This window comes from Macrosteles quadrilineatus, unplaced genomic scaffold, assembly GCF_028750875.1.
Source record: "Macrosteles quadrilineatus isolate MER2022 unplaced genomic scaffold, UCM_ALF_1.0 Scaffold_3__2_contigs__length_128488019, whole genome shotgun sequence".
Classification (NCBI taxonomy): domain Eukaryota; kingdom Metazoa; phylum Arthropoda; class Insecta; order Hemiptera; family Cicadellidae; genus Macrosteles; species Macrosteles quadrilineatus.
Window position 1 is genome coordinate 103,254,575 of NW_026542596.1, and position 25,205 is coordinate 103,279,779.

Here is a 25,205-nt window from a genome sequence, read left to right on the forward strand (position 1 = left end):
TAACACCCGTAACTATTTTTCGCGATCGACGAAAAATTAATGATCATCTTGCACTTGCGGCTTAGTGTGTGATGATTTATCGATATTGCGCCAATATTCGTGGTCATTTCTACAGTAGTTTCTCGCAATGGCGTTTTTCGATTACGCAAAACGTGTATACTCTGTGTTTTCGGGTGGATTTTACGGCAAATATTTGACCATTTTTATTTCCCGGTTTCTTACTAAATTCAATTACAACTCATGGACTTTTTCCTGATACTTAAAATTCACGTGCTATTCCCGGTTTCTAGGTTGGCAGAATTAGGTGACCCTGAATTATCACTACAAGTAGCCTAGGCTAATCAGGATTTATTTTTTATCAACCGTATCTAAAATGTATACTTATCAATTTTGAAGTTTTTATGTGGTATTATTAATGTAAACCTGCACATTATTCGCCTTATGTATACAAGTATAATTGTATCTGTATATTTCTTGGCCTAGTCTTGTATTTTATTTGTATTTCGTACTAAACAAAATCTGGACAGACTCGAACTCAATTCTGTGTATTAGTCATCACAAAACAAAGGATCTCATACTTCGACGCCAATTCCTAAGACAATTGGAACGCAGTGCGCGCAGTATTTCCAACTCATTGCTGTAAAGCATGTTTTCATGGTATTCCCAGCTCATTTCTAAATACATTACCTCCACCGCAGCCTGCAGCAAACCTGCACACTAAGTGAATTTCAATTTGTTTTATTGGATTCTTACTAAAATTGTCCATAAACAAGACATATTTATTCCCAATTTAAATAACATTAGATTTAACAAACACCTAGGGTTAACTACTACGGCGAGGTCAAAAGTGTTTTTTTTTGCAAAATATTAATAGTATAGGATGAAATCAATAAATTCGCCAAATATGATCAACATATTTATCACAATTGTGTTTTATTTATACTTCAGGACACGTATCCTGTTGTGTTATTATTTGCATTAGATTATGTTTCTTCTTGTGCAATTTTGACGATGCCTATCTACACCTTGGTATATTTATAAACTGAAAACTTCCAAATCTAATGATAAAATATGTGTTTATCGAGTTATTTAACGCCAGTAAATCACTATAACGGGTTAAGAGCATTCATATAACACATTTAGTAAGAAACATTTTACATTCCATTGCAATCTTAATCCTTTAGAACATATTATTTAATTATTTCTGACTTCATCGGTAGTTAAATGTCTTTTTCTATTGATACTTGATTTAAATAAGTACAAAGTTAGTATGGCCTCTTTTAAGTAGCGACATGAAAAGCATTTAACTAAGTTATGAGCAAAGTAAAGTGTTGTGTTTCAAAATCGTCACTGTGATGAGTGAGGGATATTCTCATTCCCGTTTCTCCCTGCACGTTGCCAAACCTACCTCCCCTTCCTGAGGAATCCGCCGTGGCAGTTTCAGTGTTTCTAGCATTCTCAAAAACACCCTTATAATCCTCACTAATTGGCGTGGCAGTTTCGGTATGGATTATGATCATAAAACGTCGTGGCAGTTTCGGTACAGCCTAATTTAGTATATTGAAGCGATATTATGCGAGTAATGGTTACGGAGAAAATTAAAAAAAAATGTAAATTTAAAATTACCATGTTATTCTTATGGAGAATAAGTAAACTGTTGTAGTTTGCTTGTTTATGAACATATTTTGATCAAATTTGGAAAATGTTTTTATTTCTTACTAACTATTAACATTTTACAAAAAAAAAAAAAAAACTGTTTTACTCTCCCCGATGCAGCAAACTTAAGTACCTAATTCTATTTAAATAGGGAATAAATGTTATATTTTTAAGTAGACATTTCAGTGTAAATCCAATCAGTCAAATGGAAATTCGCTTAGTCTGCAGGTTTGCTGCGGCAAAGGTATTTTTTTTTACTATTGTACCACAAAAATAAAAACACCAAATAAAAAGCGATATTCAAGTAGATTACTTAGGGGTATTATACTTCTGAAACGCAAAAAATGAAACTTCGAGATCCAAACAGTTCTTTTTTCTGTAAAAACCGAATGCCGCAAACACACAACACACGTCTTTTACTTCGCAATCCGGAATCCTAACAGTTTCCTGATTCCAATCACAATCAGGGACGTCCTGGCCGCGGCGGTACATTTACACGAGCGGCTAGACTGCGGCTATCGGCTTGCCAATTAGAGGCGGCCAGATGCTATCAGCCGCTCTCTTGTACCAATTATTTTCAATAAGTAAAGACGGAGGGCAGAGGTCGCGCTAATAAGTAAGATCAGCGGCTGCGCGGTGTACAGCGCATGTGTCGTTAACGCGCCGGTGTACAGCGCATCTGTCTCGCTAATAGACTCCTCCTCCTCTGAATAGGCGGTGTGAATTGGCGCCAATTGAATTGTGCGTTGGCGCGTAATGTATCCTTAGTGTCAGCATGCCGATTTATAAGAGATTCATCAAGGTGATGGGGGTTAATCGGTTAAATGATAAACTTTGTACGTAACCTCGTAATCTTTTATAGTAGCCGAAATGATGAGTTGTGTGTGAAGTTGTCAGATTGCAATGGTGTTCACTATTTAGTCATAATCATCGATGTATGATAACTGTCATAATAACGACAGATCGGCATGCCACGTTTAATCATCTATGTATAATAACTCCCGTTTCTTATTAAAATTTCCACCTCAGAGACTTGAGCTTTCACAGTTTTGGAAAAATGTGTTTTACGAAACTCAGACTTAGTTTGCTAGAATTCGGGCAAGAGGTTTTCTAAATGTTAATTTCACATCCGCCTAAAATAGTGGGTGACAAGAAGCTCTTGTGTCGATTTTTTAATTAAAACCACATAATTTTCCATAGAAACATGTACTGGTTACAAATTTAAAAGTTATCAATCGTAGTTGGTGTAATCATAATCCAAAAATTGAATTCTTCACCACACACGTTTGAATTTCCACTCTTGTCTTAAGAATCAGAATACTGTACATCAATCTTAGACTAGCATCATCCCCCCTCTCTGTGATACAACGTGAGGACACTCCGCCTACTCGACTCTGCATTTTCCAGCTTATCCGATCCTGAACTTTACAAAGTTGACCACTCCTGTCTCTTCAGAACGCATTAATCTCAAGATCGGCCTGATCCGTTAATTGCACTGAGCGTGTTTTGGCGTGCGTGCCCGGCGGGGTTGTCGGATCTACGAGATCCAGTGTCCCATGTCAGAACGCATTACCTTCGGAGCCGATTATCTTAAGCTAGATTAAAATATTGATTTACACCGAGAATAGGTCAGGTTCAGGTTTCCGCGACGCCGAGGCGAGATTCTGATCGTAGATCCAACAACTCAGCACTGCAAGAGGTTTGAGTCAAGTGTTCAGTAATTTTTAGCTGGGGAATAAGCTATTACCATAGTAGGCTACTCATGGTAAGGCCTGAACTTTTTTACTTTTTTTGTTTTGAGGTCCCTATAAGCAAAAACACCATTCGTTCGATAACTCGAGCAAATACTATCCCATTTTGATGAAATTTGGTATAAATGTGTAAACCTACATTTATTCGAGGTCGCGAACCAGGATGATTAGACTATGTGACGGGTTATGGGGGGTTTTATGGGGTAAAGAACGGGTTTTCCCATTTTTTACCCCCCCCCCCCCAAAAAAAAAAACATAAGATTTGGCATTTTTCCCACGCCATTATAGACTTGAAAAGCAACAAATAATTTAGGATATTGAAGCGTTATTATGCACCTAATGGTTTGGAGAAAATACAAAAAAATTAAATTTTAATTTTCCTCAAAATAAAAATATGTTAAAATTTCCGTGTTCAATGTAGACAATAGACATAAAAAAACAGGGATTTTCAATTTTTGTTTAGTTATGGAAATTTTTGGCTGCCTTTACTAATTATTTTCAAGAAATGCATGATAGTAAATTGTAGGAAATTATATTCTCTTTCGGAATATTTTCTTCCACTTTGGTCGATTTCCTTACCATTTAAAAGTTATTTCCAAAAACGTCAAGCAACCTCAAATTTTTAGTGGTGAAAAAAGTTGGAGATTACATTTTAACTAAGAACAATTAAATCTACAGTTTTACTGGATCGATTTTGTTAAATAATGTGTCTTTGGAAGACATGAACTATTTGATATTGAGTTGATTTTTCATTTGATATGTTTTTTATAGCGGTAAGCTTAATATAAAAGTTATAAAGCGTTAAAACCAGGCTATTCATTTTGAATCAGCCGGTATTATGGCATTTTTTAACTATTGTTAAAAATATCGCATTCCATTTTTTTAATGAACTATATTTAAGTACATAACTGGAGTTCCCTGACATAACGTGGAGTTTAACAATAGAGATAAATATTTATCAATTAGGTTGGCAACATAGTATACAATTTAGTGAAATGAACGAGTAGAATTTAATCCGCTACATTGTCAGTATATTTATCTAACTACCAAGGCGTAGGCTTCAAGGTATATTATGTAACTGATTTATATAGTGATTCAACTGAATTTTGCTGAACGAACAAGTTTGTTGCAGAAATCCATTTACATTATAACTAGTATAGTTATAAAAGTTACTTGATTTATGTGTGCTAGATGCAGTAAACTAGATATGTATGCACGTTTTATATAATTTTATTATATAAAAAATACGATTCTTATGAAATAATCTTTGCTAAAAACAAATACATTCAACGTAACTTATCGTTGTTCTAGTTTAACCATTATTAAATTTTAGTAAATTATTATTACGTTATTAACCATGGATACTTCACTTTCATATTCAATCCCAAATGCTCAAATATTACGAATCTGGAGTTACAGCCATACGTTAATACATTAGCTTAGATTAGCTATTTTATAGACAAATAGTTGCACTACATCAATTTTTTTTAACACAGTATTGACTGGAATAATCAAATTATATTAGTTTTACAGTCATACAGTCAAAGTTAATGGCTAACAGATTAAGTATACATACCAATTTACTGTAGCTTTAACCATTTGACAGAATTACGTTTGTTTTCCAACTACACAATCGATAAAGTACAGTTCCACACTACAATACAATTACCGACTGACTACTTGTACCTATAATTCATTGAGATAGCCGTCTCACGACTAACACCTCCCTCTGCTGGATTAGGTTCATTGTAAATCAAATTAAACGGGTTCAAAGGTGTTTGAGATAAGTGTTTCAATTTAGTGGCCGATGACCACGACCTGTTTGATTTAGTGGTCGATGACAACCCCAATTACGATTTGATCGAGAACCTCTGTCCCATTCGCAACCGATTTGTTATGTACGTGTAATTTTTTAGGTTTGTTGTGATTTGCGTTTGGTCTGCGTATAATAAGTTGATTTAATTGCTAATTGAGTTTATTTAGATAAAATAGATAACAATATTATCGAGATCTACAGCTAATTTCATTTTATGTGTCTCGCTTCTTAATTGTCGTTTTTCGTGATATATGGTTTCTGGTTTGTTTCGATTAGCCTACTCAGCTTTTTTTTTTATTTTTATGAAGATGTTTATACTATATAGTTCGTTAAATCATTCAATTTACGACAGTTAATTATGCTTGTCGGTTGTTGTTTCTTTGTTAGTTATGGCACGATTTGCACATTTGTGCAATGATTAGGTTTTTCAAATCCTTTTTTTCGCAACCTTTTTTACAATATTCACTAGGTCTACATACTTACTTACACAGTACCAAGCCACACTATTTTTTATTTAAGGCTATAATTAGTAACAACTGTAATGAGTTGTACGTTAGATTTGTTTAAAACTTCCAAGCTACGATATTTATATCCATTAAGCATAATTTTTACTTTATTACATTTGGAATTTTGTTCAACGAAAAATATAAATTTGAAATATTAGGCAGTTTTAAACAATGAAATATCGCAAATCAATCTTTCTAATTTTTCATACTACAGTACAAACAACTTTTTATATCCATAATAAATTTATGTTAAATGTCAGTGACACATTTGGTGTACTAAGTGTTCACAACTTCACAAGCATATGCAACACTGAAGTGTGTAGTGTTCAATCATTGGTCAAACTCAGTTTCAAACATTGGGACAGTTGGATATTCTATTCCAGTTTAGCCCAGACTAAGCGAATTCGACAGTTCGTTGGACGAGCTGCTCGACAGTTTTACACTCTGGTTCAAATCCGTTTCTCGGTAAAGAACAATGACGAGCAACGGGACTTTCGCTACGCGTTCCTCCCTTCTTTGTTCTAAACTAAACCAAATGTCAAAGCGAACTCCCAGGGTTTGTTTTAGACGTGCTTTTAGTAGATCTAAATTTGTAGAGTTGTTATTTTCGAGAAAGTTTTAGGTGACTGTAACGTTCCTTCAACGATATGACTCCAACAGACCATCATTATAGTTTGAGATCCACAAATACCCTCCGAGTTCCTACACACCACACTTCCTTCTTTCAAGACCATCTCCGATATAATGCAATAAAAATGTTCAACCATCTCCCCTCTCACCTCAAAGCAGTATCAAACCATTAAAAAACCCTAAAATCTTTTCTTTTAAAAAAAGCTTATTAGGCTACAGCGTCCGTAAGTTCCTGGCTGACGGCTAAAAAACTATCAAACTTGTTTGATCATATGTATTCTTAGTGTACGTTAAAAAAGACAGTTATTATTTCTTATTGAAATCAAGAAACTGTATGTTTAGTTAAATGACATGACCAATGCATGTATGTGTTATTTTGGTCAAATAAATGACCTACTGACTTATTAACGATAATAAACTTCAAAACACTTTGACGATTTGCAAGCAATCGTGAAAAACATGCAAGGTGAAGATGTGAATTGCCAAATATACTCAGTTTGCAGGTGGTGTTAAGAATACGTCTCGTTTACAATATGGTACATGAGGATCAATAAAAGTCACTAGTTTTGTCAAAACTGATACATAACTTTAACCCTTGTATATTGTCGAGTTTGCACGTGAAATTTGGGCCAGCCATCAAGGATTCTTTTCCATTGGGGCTTGTTCTACAATCTTTGTCCAAGCCGATACACAGTGTCCAGTCCACTCGTCACATCTGGTCCAGCTTCCATTAGGAACTCTTTATTTATCGGTCGACAGTTGCCAAATGTCCGCGCTGCTGCTCTCAAAGATTTATTCTCCTCTCAAAGCGGCTCCTATGAGACCTCAACATGCTCCAGAGTGCCAAAATTGTGCACTGTTTATTTTTATACAAAGGTTCAGTTTCGGCTTGGTAGGGTTTTATCGACGGTGACAACATTAAAAATACCCTTGGCGAGATTTCAACCCCTTTGATATGCCACCGATCAGCTCTGGGTTGCAGAAAGTCGGTGTAATGATTGCTGCTAGGGAGTTGGTCTGCGAGATTTACCTTGTACGTTTAGTATGCAAAACCATGTGGAAAATGACTGGGGAGTTGTTTTTTAATTGTGATTTTGGTATTTGAAAATGAATCGGTAATTTTTAGTACCTTCAACTATAAGAAAACTCTCCAGTGCTATAAAAACACTGTAAGAGGGTTTATTTATAATTGTAGATATACTTTGTGGTTGGCTGACCAGGATTTGCTTTTTAAATATTATAATATATAAGACTTACCGTCTTGAAGCAATCCAGTTTTTGCACTCAGTGTACAGCTGTTTCGGCTTCATAAAGCCATCTTCAGCACTTTCTTCTAGAGGTCAATTCATAATAAATATGCTAACATTCTGGTTCTTGTCAACTTTTTACAATACATTTTACACAACACAAAAGATGAAACATAAATTTTGGTAGGCCTACTTGTATGTCGCGACATAACCTCACTTTTCACATGTGTACTACTGAACGCTGATGAAAGACATTGTGTCAAAAATCGCAAAATCTACATTTTCCTTTTTACCCTAACAAATTATTCTCATGGCTTCCATTTTCGCAAATTGCTCAGAAAATTTCTAAAAATCTATAATCAGGCGTCCATAACTAATACACTATTCTTTCTAGTAGGGGAAATGAAATTGAAATGCAAGTACAACCGGTCTTGAATAGAATGTGTACTTAAATTTAAAATGAAAAGTAAAAAAACTGTACATCAAGGTAATTAAGGTTGGATGAGTTAGTTAAAATCCATATTTTACTCACTCAGTTTGAACGACATTAATAGAAGATTGGACACATATTTTAATATCTTTGGAAATATCTTGAATGCTTTGCAGTGTAAAACCTCAAATTTCATTTGTAGAGTGTAATATTCCGCCCAGCTGATTATCAAGCTGAAAGAACAACCGCGAAGAACCCTGAAGGGGTCTTTTTAAGAAGAGGGCCGCCACTATGTAAATCTAGCCCTATGCAATTGAAGGTGATGCCAACTTTTCAACCTAATGTGATCCAACCTAACCTAACCTAACCTAACTCAACCCAACTTAACTTGCATTGGGCGAGATCTATAAGTGGTGATAGACTCCCTAGAAGGTATCCCAACTGTATCCTTTGGATACAGCTTTTCGATTCATATTCTTTCCTAACGATACTTTTAAGATTTGTGAATCATACTCGATTAAACTTTTACGGCACATGAGTCCCTGATTTAGTTGAAGGTTAATTTACTCCAGCTGATAGTCAATTATAACGACGTCCTCGGCCCAGCGACAGAGACGGCGACGGCGACGGTGGAAGACACAGAGTATAGAGGAAGCCGCGACACGGTCCAGCGACTTCGGACGTGTAACTCTGTGATAATTGCCACCGGATGTGGCATCGATAGCGGAAGCCGAACCGACAATCAATCCTTCATCGCAATCACTGACTCCGACCTTTTGTCTCAAAACCTGTCAATTGTTCGGGAAGAACAATAGAAAGCAATAAGTGTTTTTGCACTTTATATTTGATATCAAAATAAAATTTGTATTCAAAGTTTCTTCATAAGCGTGGGATTATAGCTGATAAATTTCCTCAATCAATCAATAAAGTGAGATATCTTCAAACAATTTTGGATGTTTCAAAGTCAGTTCAATGTACCACAAGTACGATGAATAAATCCCAATTGTGCAGATTTACTCATAAATGCTTGTTGGTAACATTGTTCACTGATGCAGCTCACTTCGACTATCGTTCAATCACCAGTTTCTTGACTCCATAGACCGGACGATTGTTGTCAACACATGTCACAACAACCATTGATGGCCAGTTTTTGCATGGCACGCTCCGGCCGCGAGGATCAGCGACAAAAAGCAGCTTTTTGTACCACAAGATCTCGTAAATTACCGGCACCTGTAAGGGTTGTGGACCCTGGCCAGGAAGGGTGAACGCTCCTCAGAGAGGCCGCCGAACAAAAAATTAACCCAACAATAAACTGTTTACAATGCAGGTGGTAACTTCCGCGTCGAAGGGACCTTTTCTTGCTTTCAATTTGCAACCCTTTCCGGGGAAACGGGCTTTATTAGGGGTGGTTTATTAGGGTGTTGCGTCTATCTGGAGCGGTCGACGCACCCTTGCCGGGTCGAAGGACTAAAAGGAATTAATTGCTGCTTGTAAATCATGTGTGGTGCAGTTTCTGCCGACAAAATATTTTTTCATTTATGAAGTTCCTCTGGAGTTTTTGTCGTGTTCCATATGGACGTTGACCTCTGTTTTTAAGCTCAGATTTTAGAATCACCGTTGTTTCTATAGAGTTCTAAAAAAGTTAGGACCATTGTAAATGAAGTCTAATAACAGAATAGCTTTATACAGTACATATTGCTTGTTTCTATTGTACTAAACATCGTATTAAATCATTCAGCACCAAATGCTAGACAACATCTTCCGAAAGTCACAGACAACATTATTAAATTATTTTAAGATTATGTACGGTATTAATAATTGTCCATGCCCAGTTTCTCATTGCATCAAAGCAAACACCAGAAAAGTACAAGTTGATGTAATTTACCCTGAAATCCATTTTCGTAAAAAAAGTGTTACAACTTTCAACTAGAAACTGCGTCTGATTCCAAACGTTCCGAATACACACTTTCGGCACTCTGAGACATAATTTTCATAAATAATCTTATAAACAAAAATCCTTACTAACATTACCCCTAGTCATCATTGTCTAAATCAATTATTAACTTCAGCCGCTCATATTCAACAGTAGCTTGCTCGTGTGTAATTTCCCCGGTATTCCTACAGTTGGGGAACGGAGAACCGGCCACCTCTGGCTCTAATCCGCATATAGAAGTTAGGTTAGGTTAGATTATATAAATATGGCCCCTGAATTAACGACTGGTGGCCGGGACCCCTACACTCCTACAGTTTCACCTTGAGGGACCACCGATTGTTTCTGGAATTTTATCTTTTGCAAGAGGGTTTTCCAATACTCGCCTACATCATTGCGTAACACTGACTCCTATAGAATCCGCCTGACCTACTCCAGCCGGGTCATCCAAACCCCGAAACCGGCGGAGTTTAGGCATGCGATTGGTGAAAGGTTGTCACTCCCGAGTTTACCTAATGAGGATTGATGTGTAGGACCGAGATATCGGCATTTGTGGCAGATAAAGGCAGGGGAAAGTCAAAGCGGGTGGCGAACACTGATTGAATTCCTTGTCAACCGAAATTGGCTATTTAGGCGATCTGGAATCCGCGGACGTCTGTGATGTACGAGAGGGATTAAGACAACTCTGCAACACCATTTTTGCGAGTTAAACGACTTTTTATGTAAATATTTTGTGAAGATTGATTGTTCCTAGTCATCTAAGTGGAGTTTGACTTGTATTCACTCGTTTAAATTAATTTGGCTATTTTTCTGAACAATTTAGATTGTAAACATTACGTTTTTGGAATTTAACTTCAAACATTTTGCTCTTGGGGTGGTTGTTTATGTAAACGTTGTAAACGGGGTTGAGAATGTTCAATATTTTTGTAACATTTAAGACACGTAAGTTACTTTTTTGAAATTAACCTAGACAATAAATCAACCATTGAGATTAGAGCTTATGTTTTGAAGACATAAGCTTATTGTCTAGTGTTCTTCAAATTCATCATGTTTCATAACAAAATAATCGTGTAAAAGGTCTGGTCACATATTTATGTTTGAGCTTAAGTATCCTTTGCACTTTTGCATTACTTCAAGGGCTAACTATATTTAAACTATATTTAACTATATTTAAAACATTTTTGCTCAAAAGTATTTGTAAAATAGCTCTTAGAGATTGAATACATGACAACACAATATTTTTCTCGATCACAAATGAGTCACTTAATATAACCACTCCAACACATAAAACAATTAAACACCAACAGAACACCAAGGTGATGGAACAAAGTGGTTCCAGCTTGACAAATACGCTTTTAAAGCGGCGACCGAGCGAGGCAGCATGGATGAACTCCTCTTTACAGGCCATTTGTCATGATACAAAGCCGCATTACTACTCTCGGCGATCATACAGCTACAAGCTGATATATACTGAGCCGTCTGGTGATGTACGCATGCGTAATGCTGTCAGCGGCCCGGCATGCACCAGTCAACAGCACTTGTATGCATACATCAGATGTTTCCGCTGCGAGCCGCTCAACATATTGATCTTTTGCAATTTTAGGATCGACTCGTTGATTAGAAGTGTTAAAAGGTGGTTCTATTCTATTGTTCACGGTTATTGTAGAGGTGTCCTCAGCTGCATAGGTACAGGATATGGTTGACAGAGGAAATTCTGAAACTGCTTGCGAAACCCGTGTAATGGCTATGCAAAAAAAAGAGTTATAAGTAAATAATATGCCAAAGTCGACTGGATGTTATTGTCCAAAATTTCGAGAACAATTAAATACGTGAAACTAGTTTTAGATGAATCAGATGAATGTATCTCCAGCGATAAACTCAAATACAGCAAATCACACAGCAGTATATCGATTGCAGTGTTATAGCTAGCTCTATATTAATTAGCTTTGTAACATGCCTCAAATAATGAAAATCTACTGATAGCCTACAATTAAATCTATTTTGGCATTCCTAAGACTATCTACAGAAGGGAGTGTTGTGCTGAAAGTATTTGGAATAGCCAATAAAATTTTACGAAACCCCATTAGATGAACTAAAAACGCCAGCAACTCCCCGAAAGATCCATTTTGTAAACGTCGTTTGCGTGTTTATGAAGGATGCATTACAGCCCTGTTTCCTAAACCTGAAGTACAAGCGATATTTTAGAAGAGAACACAAGTGCAACGTGGGAGAGGCAGAGAGGCGGGCGGAGGCAGTAGACAGAGAGGGGAGATGGAAGATTGACAGTGCGACTGCGGCTGCATGAGGAACAGAGAGGGAAGACATCGGGTGCTGCTGGCTTGGGAGTGCGGAGGTCAGTTATCAATGAGAGAACATCTGGCTCAACCTTGGCTATTGTCTGAACTGAAAACATCGGTCTGTGACTCACTCCACCCCCACGAAGCTTCTGTCGCCGAAGATCTTCTAATAAAAATAATAAATCATATGTCTTTGATCATATTTAGTTTCGAATGATCCCCATAGGAATGTCCCCACCCATAACAACTGATTTCTTTATTTTCTCAACAAGAAGTTCAGTGGCGTATGTTGGTTCCGAACCACAAAGTCATGCATGCTACTTTGGCTAGGGAAAATGGTTTTGGTTGGCGTGATTTGTACCACGCACTCCAAGAAATAGACCATTCACGCCAATAAATCTAAAGAAACAGCATTTGTTTGTTCGATATGACTTAACAAAAACTACTACAGTAGTTCAAGTAATGATTTGGTATTTGCATTAAAATACTGTTCCGTGGATCGAATTGAATCTGTCTTACACTCTTTTTAGTTATGCAACCTTTCCCAAAAATTATTAATCACATGCCTGTGATCATACAAAGTTTCGAATGATCCCCAATCTAGGAACGTCTCCACCAATGGGTGGATATATTATACAACCGATTTCTCTATTTTCTCAACAAGACGTTCAGCGGTGTATAGTTGGTACCGAACCACAAGTTCATGTATGCCACTTTGGCTAGGGAAAATGGTTTTGGTAGTTGTCGTGATTTGAACAGTTAAGTACAGCGCTCCAAGAAATAGACCAGCCATGCTAATAAATCTAAAGAAACAGCATTTGTTTGTTCGTCATATTTAACAAAAACTAGTTGTTCAAGTAATGATTTACTATTTGCAATAAAATACTGTTCCATGGATCGAATTGAATCTGTCTTACCCCTTTAGTTATGCAACCTTTCCACTTGAGCAATTTCTCACACTTACTCATTTTCAATTTTCAAGAAGGTCTTATGTATGCCAGGTTAATGCAAGCCAAGAATATTCAAGTACTGTACAGCTAAGGTAGCAAATTAAAACCAAATCAGTCTGAATCATATAACAATTTGTCCTGTCTTCCATAGTGTTACGGGGGTAGCTCCGTGGTCCAGACAAAACAGGTATCTGGCCATCCAGTGTGGGATGATTTCGGACAAATCCCCTCCCTCGTAGGGGACTTGGATGCAGGTGCAGGAAGGTGCGGGCGCACTGATTTCGAGCACGAAAACCCAAAATGTGGTGAAATCGAGCATTGCACTGAAGCGGCAATAATGGGTTCCATAATCCTATGGTGATTTCGAGCATTTGGCTTTCCTAGAACTTTAAGGATGATTAAACCGGGGAAGGTGAGAAAAAACATTCAAATCAAACTACCACATTTATTTCCTGACCTTGTGGACTAAGTTAACAAATTAATGTGCGAGCCCCTAGGTTGTTTTGGTTTCACATCGATAAACTTTTGCCGTACTAGGGTGTCCTTCCTTTGCTTTGCTTCTTCTCTGCGCAACGCACTGTTCAGTCGTAATCTGTGAAGATGGTGAGTTTCTCGCTTGCTGGCTTGACGGAAATGAAGTCACAGAAAGCCTCGTCTTAAGCATTCTTGTCATAAAGTTATACGCTGCATACCGCTGCCGTTCCGGGTGCGTCCCACACAATTAACGTGCGTGCTGTAGGCATACCTTTGAAACCCTTATTTTTTGGAACCATTACTAAAAATGCAATACGGGTGTAGATATTATGTAGGCTACTCCATGTTTTTTTTTTTATTTACAATGGTTTTTTACAAATCCCCGGCGCAGCTAAGCTGTATGTACTAAGCAAATTTCATCCACATTAGATTTCATTTTCCATTGTTAAATAAACAAATATTTATTCCATCCACACTTAAATATCTCCTTAAACATGTCAGATTTATTCTCTATGTAGATACCATTACGTTTAACGCGTACTTATTACTTTTCTGACACGGGAAAGGTAATTTAGAGTGTTTTTTTAGTAAAATAATAAAAGCTTAGGATGAAATAAACCAATTTTTCAGATGTAATAAAATACTAGTGTACCTGTTGCTCGAATTCGAGCAATTGCGAAGCATTACAGGTGACTCAAAGATTATGGAAATACTCACGATCTACACAACAGTTAGCTATAATCAAAATCTTTTGTAAATATCTTATCTTTTTTCAAAAAGCTGATCTTGTTTTTTAGTGTTTCTAAAAATTTTTCCCTCTCATAGTCGCATTAGGTTGTCTATAATAACGATTATAAATGAAAAAAAAATATATTTCTTTTCTTCTTCTTGGTTGTGTTCTATGACTTTTTCTATGTTTCCATTGTTTGCAAATCGGTTATTTCAATGATTGCTCAAGAAATGTAGCATATTGTTAATTCAGTTTTATTTTTAGCCTATATCAAATTGTCCAGGATTTCTCGCTTTTTTCAAGAGTTACTGTGATATTAGGATTTTCCACTGATTTGGTAATAGAACATTATATTGCAAAACATGACACGATGCAGAATAAAATCGATTTTAAAATCAGAAAAACCCATTGCATATACTGTACTTCATTTTGAAAAATTCAATAAATCACAATTTAAATATTAACAGCTGTTTCATTAATACCCCGCCGCAGCAAACCTGCAGACTAAGTGAATTTCAACTTGTCTGATTACATTTTTACTAAAATATTTCCATAAATAAGACATATTTATTCCCAATTTAAATAACATTAGATTTAACCAGTGCTTAGGTTTGCTGCTACGGGGAAGGTAAAAAGTGTTTTTTGACCATATGTCAATAGTATAGGATGAAATAAATAAATTTGCCAAATTTTATCAACATACATCCATTAACAAGTAAACTACAACAGTTTTTATTTTCTCCATAAGAATAACATGGGAATTTTAAATTACACTTTTTTGAATTTTCTCCGTGACCGTTAGGCATAAAACAGCGCTTCAATATACTAAATTATTTCTTTTTTTAAGCTCTACAAAATGTTTGAGAAAGAAATTGCAAAAATTTTATTTTTAGGGTTAAAAATGGGAAAAACCTATTTTTACCCCATAAAACCCCCCATAAACCCCTGTTCCCATGGTCCGATTAAGCTGGTTCGCGAACTCGTTCGAATAAATGTAGGTTTACACGTTTGTACCAAATTTCATCAAAATCGGGCCATTTTTGCTCGAGTTATCGCGCTAACGGACACGTATATAAATATATATATATATATATGAATTTGAACGGATGGTGTTTTTGGCCTCTGGGGACCTCAAAACGAAAAAGTAAATCGGTCCCGGGTCTAGGTCTTACCATGAGACCTACGATATTAGCTTATTCCCTATATGGGAAATTTGCTAAAAGTAGTGTAGAATTATGCATATGGTCGTAATGTAAACAAATCTGAAGAGGCAACTTTAACGGCTTTTGGGGCAGAGCCCCAAAGGAATTTACCTCGGTCCTCTTTTGATGGCTCATCTATAGACAAAGGCCGTTCTTTAGAGACCCCTACCAAGTTTCTACGCCCAGCCGTTCTCTCAAATGAGCTAGGACAAAACCCCAGTTGTTCCTCCATAAGAATAACATGGGATGGGAATTCAAAGGCCACTGGGGCGGAGCCCCAAGGGAATTTACCACTTTTCTCTTTTGATGGCTCATCTACAGACCAAGACCTTTCTTTAGACACCTCTACCGAGTTTCTACGCCCAGCCGTTCTCTCAATTTAGCTATGACAAAGAAAAACAGTTTCAAATTAATATATAGATATCCAAAAACAAGTAAACTACAACAGTTAACTTATTCTGCATAAGAATAACCTGAGAGTTTTAGATTAGGGATGTTTTGAATTTTTTTCGTATAAATTAAATTATTTGAATCAATTTTCAATTTGAATAATTTGAACTTTTAACCGTACAAAAATACTTTCGAAACTTGTGTAAAGATAAATCGGGGAATCCTAAGTTTTGAGGCTCAAAAATAGGGAAACCCAAATTCATCCTATAAAACCACCATAATTCTCCGTCCCCATGGCCAGATCAAGCTTATTCACGAACTCATTTGAATAAATTTTGATTTAGACATTTATACAAAACTAGCCACTATACCCATGCCTTGCAACGGGGTCAGTATGCAAAAGATACAATTTTTGGTTCTTTGAAAATGCCTTAAAATGGTTTCACACCCACAATTTTATTAAGAAACAAAATTGAACTGTATTACTTAAATTTATAATACAGTAGTACGTTTTTGTTAACTCCAGACTGTGAACACCTATTTAGGCTACCTGGGATCCAAAATCAATGATAGATTTTAAGGTATTTCATCAATGAACAGATAGATGCATTGTCCTTCCAGACCTGGAGGTTCCATGCTCGAAATCACCACAGGATTAGCGATCCCATTACTGCCGCTTCAGTGAGTGCTCGAAATCAGTGCACCGGGAAGGTGCACTAGGACCTGCTATTCGTTTAGAATTTCAATTGGTCGAATGAAATACTGACTGTTAGTTAAAAACTGCGGTATTTTAAACTTATTGCTGATTGTTAATATGTGGTAAAATTTGCAAAAACAAAACGGATGGAGAATCAGAAAACTGTACTACTGTTACCATATTGTTTGAGCTAGTATTTAAATTGTCAAATAACAAGATACGAGTATATTTCCTCCTTATTTATTGCTTCATTTTTGTAACTTTATGTAAAACTCTATCTATTTCTCCATTTTCAGGGCCTAATAGGTTTCCGAAACATAAACAATCAAAAACATGACTCTCACTTTTAGAGTGTGCATAAGATAACAAGGTTTACCCTTCCGCATTTCTCAAATAGGTGTTTTCAAACTAGTCCATTTGAAAGCACTCTTGGAGTCCATTTGCTTGTTTAGAAGACTAAACTCTTTGAAAGTTGTCTACAACAGCTTCACCAATAGACCAATTATGTTTTACGTTTTCACCACCTTGGGAAAAGGCATAAAAATATAAATCCTGTGTTGAATCACTAAATTTCACGTTTCTTGAAATTTACTTGTTTATGGCTTTTGGTTTTGTCTTTAGAATTTCAACCCTTCATACGATATTCTATTAAAGTTCTACAGCTCTCTTCTCGCTTTGACAGACAAAAAAATATATTCCTTTATAAGATTATAAAACAAATTCCTATACGAGTAGGCTACAAATCCAATCTTCGTAATTTTTCTTCGTCGATTAATCATAGGATTTATCATAGTCCTCAATCCCCTCATCTTCTCGGGGGTTCGATTTTAATCGAGCCTCCAATAAAATTTGTAGTTCACATTTTCTTGAAGGTCCTTTCAGATTTTTTACATTAATCACATTTTCTCATTCATATTGCATTAAATAGCTAGAATACTGCCAAATCATCGAAATGAGAAGTTTTAAAATTTAGTGTTTCAACTTCAAATCACATTACACTGTTCCTTCGATATCTTCATGCATATCATAATTTCCAGTTCACCGACCATAGCCACCTTTCAAAAGACAGTGTTCTAGTGCCTCAGTTTCAAATCACTGCCACATTTCACATTTCCCTGCACATCTGCTGCTCACGCCTTCTTCGTCTTGAGGGTCACCTGGTTTTCCTTCGCTATTAATCACAGTTTCGTGGTCATTATCTCCTTTTCTCTCGCCCGATGCGACTTCTCGTCCTAATTTTCATAATCCACCCCCTCATCCATCTTCCACCCCCACTAGGGGAGGCTGCAGCCGCCCCCTTCCCCTGGAGCTTACAATCCAGTTTTTTCAAGCCGTGTTCACACGCTCCGAGACGGGCTCTCTTGTCTGGTACAGTCCCAACAGCAAGTTTCCTGCGCGCTCAGACAAAAAACCACCCCATTATTCTTCTCGGTCATTTAGCGCCACTTGAACGCAATTACCGACATTAAACAGTGAAGTGGTAACAGGTTGTGTGGAGTATGTGTAATAATTAATCGAAAAATTGCATTTTCACAATCTTTTTTTTATTTTAAGTTAGGGTTTCTATTTGAAGACACTATTTCAGTAGATTTTATTTGTCAAATTAGAATTTGCATCAATGCAATATGTACTAGGAGAGAAAAGAACTAATAATACAATAAATGAATAGTAAGCCAAAGTTTAACAATGAATAAAAATGTGTTCATATCGATGGAAAACATCGAATGAATTTGTAGACAACGCACCGTGGTTGATCATGAAAGTAGTTTCTTCTCTGATTCAGACGCTTTCAGAGTAGGAAAAATACATATCTTTTATATTCATCACTACCTTCGGGATTGGTTTATGACAATATGAATTAGTTTACCTTCTTGATTGATACCTTCTTCAACCCTAGTTTACTTTGTAAATACCCAAAAAAACATCATTATTTGCTATATTTTGTGTCAACGGCGAAAAGCAACCAACAATGTACAATACCCAGTTTTACAAGTAGATTCTATCAAGGATTACCGTTTAAAAAATGAAAACAGAAACTGTTGCGCGTCTATATTTTTGAAATTATATTATATTTTCCTGCAATCATCTCTACGTTACACAATCGGAATTGTTTCCGTCTCAAGTGAAGTGCAATTAGAAGCAATTTACACCTGTAATAGTTTGTAGAACGTTGTAAGACGTGGAAAATCAATTTACATAATAATATATAGCTTTGATATTCAGATTAACCCTAAAACCAACACCGAATAAGGGTTAGTAGCATTGTAATTAATGTCTTTTGTAGATATAATTAATTGGTCTATCCGTTTAACACATTGGTATTAACTATTCTTGGGGTAATTACTCAGTTAAAAGTAATTGGTTTAAGTATTGGTTATTCAAATGAACACTTGTTAATATTAATTGGTTTAACTATTGGTTGTATAGAGAGTAGTGAACTTAACCAATTTGTTTCCTGGTTAATTTGATCGGGTTTAGCACTTCCTTCAAGTTTACTTAGATGTTTTAGTTATAGCATTAAACAAATATGAACTATGTATATACATTGAACAAAAGTGGGAAACATTATTTTTTAAGTCTGTTTGAGTTAGGTAGGAGTGTATATACGTTCTTGTGGTTTCGGCGCAAGACTTCCGTTCTGGAGTGATCAGGGTTCAAATCCCGTTAAACACTAATTACTTTTAGGTATGATTAGGTATGGCCGGGTGGTTCAGAGCCCATTTTATACTAATCTTGAAATAGTAAAAGTATATGTCTTTCTCTCCACTAATATAAATATGATATTTACTACATGGTATATATATAATATTGAACCTTAAAACAGTAAAAGTTAAACAAATGTTTAAAATTGTCAGAGTTATAAAGGTTCGTTTTAATTACTATATTACTCATCAATATCTACTATAGCGCTATTCGATTAGGTTTGAAAACAAGATGGCGTGCATTGCGAGTTCATTAGTTGCAATTGCACTTGCAGATGAAGACCTGTAGGTGTGTACCTGTCCGACTTATCAGTTAAGATAGTGTAATGGGCAGTTGCGCACAACGCTTGCGCGTTGCATACGTACTAGCATGTCGCATGCACTTCATACACTTAGTACACATGAATGTTACGCAATCAGCAATTGCATAACTACACGTGGACTGTGTGATTGACAACACTTAAGGGATTATTGGAATTTGGATTAAACTATCATTTCGTCCCTTCATGGGTTGTGGCTTTAACAATGTAGTCTGTTTTCAATACAAATACTTAATAATTTCAAAAAAAAAAAAAAAAAAAAAATTTAATACAATTTAATTGCGGAAGGGTGGATACCAATTTTGCTATTTCTAAGTTAGCAGTTATTGGTTAATTTGCTAATTTGAAACGTTTCTATCGTGCTATAGATAGGCATATTGCATTTCAAATTATTCCAAAAATTATTTTTGAAATTAGACTCCTTTCATCTCCATGAACATGATCACCCAAATGTTTTAGATGATTATAATTTAATTACTTCATCCTCAAGGGTGGTTTTTATTTATATTCAAAATAAACTTTTTTTAGAGACCATTAATTAATTATCAAACCATATACAAAACGCAATCGTTTCGAAGACCAAAAAGAGGTCAAATTTATGTATCGAAATTATACGACTTTCATCCGTTTATCAGTTGTAGGTTGTATGATTCTGGCATGAATCAAAACTAAACCATTTTGAAGCCTAATACCAATTCATAATAGCAATACACTAATTTTAATGGTTTCGATACCAATACGCTAAATAAATCCTCGAAACTTCATACTTTGGATTGTATTTTATGTTTACCTTTTAAGATTACCCTTGGATTTTAGAAGCAATTGTTACGACTAAGATTAAGAAAATTCCCAAACTATGATTTGGTTCCAGCCGTTACCTCAAGGAGACAGGGTCGCTGTGTCGATTGTTGTATTTATGCAGTTTGTTCCCCAGTAACCCTATTCCAGAGTCAGTAACCTGTTCCTACCCTCAGAACTGGTCAGACTCGGGGGAGGAAACAAGTGGGTGTCTGCGACCCTGGAATTTCTCATCATTTAAATAAATTTAAATAAAAATTGGGGCCCTCAAGTAGGTTAATGCGAAGCGGCATATAGGCCATGAGAAGCTCTTGGTGGTGATAAATCCAATTAATGGATAGCATCGACTCAAGTGGAAATTATTGCATTTCCTTGGAGATTTTTTATTTGAAGAAAATGAATAAAAATATCAGTCACTTTAAAAAAAATCATAGTGCAAATTTATATTTATACAAGACAATGTATTTTGTAAAAACTTATTGTTTTTCGCCAGTTTTTATTGCTGAAAATCGAAGATAGATCCAGTAAAAACTTTTTAGCCTTTGGATTATTCCAAAACTAATATGACTTTTTCACGAAAATCTTTATAAAATAAAACCATAGATGATTAGGAACTACTTGTACTGTATATAGATAGCTCGACGACGTATCCAAAACGGTAAAGGAATGAAGGTTCGCATTCGTAGCTATATTACACGTTCTAACTAGCAACGAATAAAATTTTATGGCTGGACTGAACTCTGCTAGCTATGTTAGCAGCAACAACACATTTCCAAACAAATCTTGGGGATAAGGAGTAATCTACCAATTGAAAAGATAAACATTTAAATTTTAGATAATCAGCAAACAAAAAACCAGAACATTGTAAAACGTTCAACAATTATAGACAGAAAGGTTTATCAGAATAATACAAGATCTCACCGCATTGTAGTTTTATTTATATTGAACTACATACATGACGGAAAAGAAACAATAAGGTGGGAAAATACGTTCGATTTTACAATTTTATTAGTCAATTTTCATATCAACCATCGAAGACATAATACACTTAAAAAGATATCCATTTAGCTTAAGATTTCAAAGTATGCAAATGAAGACGAAGATGAAATATAGAAAGAGGATTTGCTTACAAACAAGATCCAGGTTAAATGTTTGAATTAATTTCACAAGTCGATATTAAAGCTAATCATAGCACCAAGTTTTAGCTAGTTTCCATTGTGACGGCACCAAGTTTTAGCTAGTTTCCATAGTGACGACACCAAGTTTTACTTAGTTTCCATAGTGACGACACCAAGTTTTAGCTAGTTTCCATAGTGACGACACCAAGTTTTAGCTAGTTTCCATAGTGACGACACCAAGTTTTACTTAGTTTCCATAGTGACGACACCAAGTTTTAGCTAGTTTCCATTGTGACGGCACCATGTTTTAGCTAGTTTCCACAGTGACGGCACCAAGTTTTAGCTAGTTTCCACAGTGACGGCACCAAGTTTTAGCTAGTTTCCACAGTGACGGCACCAAGTTTTAGATAGTTTCCACAGTGACGGCACCAAGTTTTAGGTAGTTTCCTCAGTGACGGCACCAAGTTTTAGCTAGTTTCCATAGTGACGACACCAAGTTTTACTTAGTTTCCATAGTGACGACACCAAGTTTTAGCTAGTTTCCATAGTGACGACACCAAGTTTTAGCTAGTTTCCATAGTGATGACACCAAGTTTTACTTAGTTTCCATAGTGACGTCACCAAGTTTTAGCTAGTTTCCACAGTGACGTCACCAAGTTTTAGCTAGTTTCCACCGTGACGGCACCAAGTTTTAGCTAGTTTCCACAGTGACGGCACCAAGTTTTAGCTAGTTTCCACAGTGACGGCACCAAGTTTTAGCTAGTTTCCACAGTGACGGCACCAAGTTTTAGCTAGTTTCCACAGTGACGTCACCAAGTTTTAGCTAGTTTCCACCGTGACGGCACCAAGTTTTAGCTAGTTTCCACAGTGACGGCACCAAGTTTTAGCTAGTTTCCACAGTGACGGCACCAAGTTTTAGCTAGTTTCCACAGTGACGGCACCAAGTTTTAGCTAGTTTCCACAGTGACGTCACCAAGTTTTAGCTAGTTTCCACAGTGACGGCACCAAGTTTTAGCTAGTTTCCTCAGTGACGGCACCAAGTTTTAGCTAGTTTCCACAGTGACGGCACCAAGTTTTAGCTAGTTTCCACAGTGGCGGCACCAAGTTTTAGCTAGTTTCCACAGTGACGGCACCAAGTTTTAGGTAGTTTCCACAGTGACGGCACCAAGTTTAAGCTAGTTTCCACAGTGACGGCACCAAGTTTTAGCTAGTTTCCACAGTGACGGCACCAAGTTTTAGCTAGTTTCCACAGTGACGGCACCAAGTTTTAGCTAGTTTCCACAGTGACGGCACCAAGTTTTAGCTAGTTTCCACAGTGACGGCACTAAGTTTTAGATAGTATCCACAGTGACGGCACCAAGTTTTAGCTAGTTTCCACAGTGACGGCACCAAGTTTTAGCTAGTTTCCACCGTGACGTATCGTGACTCACGGCAGCTGGTAGTCAGGTGCTGTGGTGTGTTTGTGACTGATGTGGGTCCAGTAGTGCACGATCTGACCCCAGCCCAGCAGCCCAGGCCAGGCCCAGGCATGTAATTATACTGGATACGTGGCCCTAGTTACTTAGCGCTCCTAGCAAACTTGGCTGGCTCACTTCTCGATTGGTCATTTCATTAGTTAATGAAGACAAAGCGGTTTTGAAAATATTCATATAACAGCTTCTACATTTTTTTAAGAATTGGCAACGTTTCCTAGCATAGTGTATTTTTTTGAAGTTTGTAAAACTTCTTCAGTTTACTAGGTTTTTGTCGAGTAGTGTGTAATCTTTGATTCCACCAGACATTGCTGAAAAATGCCCTTTTAAATTTGGGATTTTCAACCGAATAAATTGACCTATGATTAATAATACAGTTGATTCAAATATCCTCCGTGCAACTACTTATAGGGACGTGAATTAAATAAATTGTCCTTTAGTTGTTTAATTGCATTGTCAAACTTGTGTGTAAGTAAGACAACGGTTCCTTATACCTGTATGTCCCGTTTACATGGTAAAATCTATTATAAATAATGTATATCAAGTCATTGCGTATTCTCCCGATCTCTCAGCATCGTCTGTGTTCAAAATAAAATCAACATGGCACGATTTAGCAATTTATTTTTGAATGTAATTTGTTCCAGAACCAAGAAAGTAGTTTTGCTCTTTAGCTTTTTTCTCCAGTTGTTTCGCTGTTCAAAATTGCAATTTTTAGAAAGTCCCGAACAAATTTGGCTCGAACTACAGTGGTATATCAACGGAATTGATCAATCCTTGATATTCTTCCATGTAGTAGGAGAGATATCACAAATCTGTAATTACAGCAACAGGAAGTGTATGGAGTGGTCTATCGGCCGCTGTGGCAGAGCCCTAGGAGAGTGTCGGACACTTGATAGTGTGAAACATTAGAGTCCAGAGAACAGCCTTGGGACCGCTTCTCGTCCTCCTGTCCGCCCCAAATACGCGTCTGTGCCTGCAATGGCTTAACATACTCAAAGTCTGCTATAACGCTTAAACACCATACGGATGTCAAACCAATAATTCTAATTTGGTTCGTACAGGCTGATAAGTCCTTAAAAACTAAAGGATTTGTCAGTGTGCAAAATGTCAAGAACGCTCGTTTGTCCTTATTACTTGATTTTAGAAACTTTTTTTCACCAAATTGTTCTTTGTATTGTGTTAAGACTTTTAAAAAAGAGGGCTTAAAATTCACTTTTGATAGTATTATAAATTATTATTTTATTAATTTATCTCCAATAATGAAGTCTAAAGGTTGTGTCAATTAAAACTCACCATATTTAATCGTAATACAACAATCTTTCATAATTTTACTAAATTTTCCCCTTAACTCACTTGTATATAGTGGCAGGAATACCGTAAAATGTTGTACGTATCTAAGTTTCTTCAGCACGTCTAGTTTATACCGTAGACTCGCACTATCACTCACGACTATCACAAGGCACTAATCCCTGCCTCACTATCACCCACCTTGCACCAAATTATCATAATTGTCCTCCGGTATTTTGGAACCCAAATATTTAAATAAAGATCCTATCTTTGACTCAAGGGCGCCCACATAGACTGACAACGTAAATGAATCCCCCGCGCCAAATAAAATAACGATAAAGTTTTATGGGATCTTGATGCATATTGTTTAGTATTTTGTAACCATATGTTGGTTTTGTAAAACGTTATAATAGCCGATGTTGAGAAGGTTTGGGGATTTTTCTTCCTTCATCTGTCTTTGCAGTAAAACACTAACATTTTATGTTTGAAGCAATGTATGACAGATTAAATTTACGAAGCAGCCTTTTACAATATTTTGTGTATGTTTGAAATATCCTAGTACAAAACTACAGTACGTATCAGTAGTTGAAGGGAGGCTTTGAGTTTAAAAATTATACGCCGAAGAATAAAAAAAATCTATATACATAGAAATAACATAGTACAAAAAATAAAATAAATTTCCAGAAGAAATCAATTACCAGAAAATAAAGTACTCGTTTGGAACTATTTTTCGGGTAACGAAATTGTACTTGAATCATTCTATGGTTTTGATATATTCTCAAAACAAAAAACCCAAAATTTC

At 36.2% G+C, this 25,205-nt stretch overlaps 1 protein-coding gene across 2 annotated transcripts in view; it reads left to right on the forward strand.

Annotated features, from left to right (window-relative positions):
- The window catches only part of LOC128990965 (zinc finger protein rotund-like), a 250,005-nt gene that overhangs the window by 182,840 nt on the left and 41,960 nt on the right, over window positions 1-25,205 (forward strand). The gene's annotated exons all lie outside the window — the stretch shown is intronic.